This window comes from Bos taurus, chromosome 23 (genome assembly GCF_002263795.3).
Source record: "Bos taurus isolate L1 Dominette 01449 registration number 42190680 breed Hereford chromosome 23, ARS-UCD2.0, whole genome shotgun sequence".
Classification (NCBI taxonomy): Eukaryota; Metazoa; Chordata; class Mammalia; order Artiodactyla; family Bovidae; genus Bos; species Bos taurus.
In genome coordinates this window covers 8,305,487-8,306,329 of record NC_037350.1, presented here as the reverse complement: position 1 = coordinate 8,306,329, position 843 = coordinate 8,305,487, and positions in this window count along the sequence as shown.

Below are 843 nucleotides of genomic sequence, written 5' to 3'. Positions count from 1 at the left end.
GCCGGTCTAGGATCCCTCCCGGAGGCAGCGGGGAGGGGCCGAGTGGCCGCCCGCCCCGACAGCCTGCCTTAGACCTCTTTCCTGTCTGCACCCGGCCTCCAGGTCTCTACACCTGGCGAGCCCTGGGAGTCGTCAGTCCTCCAAGGCCTAGTCCTCGCTGTGAATTGGTGGCCAGCTTCTTTTGCTTCCTTTATTACTTTCCAGCCACTAGAGGTCAGCGGCCTTGCCCTCCAGGTCTTGAATTATCTGAGTGGCCCCGAGGGGTAGGCATCTTCGCTCTGTTGGCAAACCCAGGCTTAAACTCTCCCGCACTACTGCCTGGATCCCAGTAGCCTGGATGGTGGGAGATACTGGCTACTGGGATCCGGGCAGCAGGGTTAGGTCTCTAGGCCTAGAGAAGTGAGCCCGTGAGCAGAGAAAACCCAAAGGCCTGCCTTGCTGGTAGCTGCCAGGGACTCCTGCTGAAAGCAGTGGAGCCCAGTGTGGGCAGTGCCAGGCAGGAGCTGCTGACAGCCAGGTTTCTGGGTCACCATCCAGGGTGCTCTGCCAGTTCCCAGGCTTTGGGGGTGGAGTGGCGTGAGGGCAGGTCTGCATCCGGAGCCCAGACCCTGCTGCCTCCTTCGGGCACTTCTGGGCCCTGCTCCCATCCCCCGCTTCCAGCCCCACTGGGGCCTCAGCAGCCCTAGAGTTCCCCAGGGAGGGGCTGATGATCCTCAAACTCCCTTTGGGCCTGGAGTTCTGCTCTCCTGGAGGTGGGGTGTAAAGGTGGTCCAGAACCCCTCCCACCCACCCTCCTCCACCCGTGTTCCCTGGGCTCTGTCCACAGTTCCTATGCATCCCCCT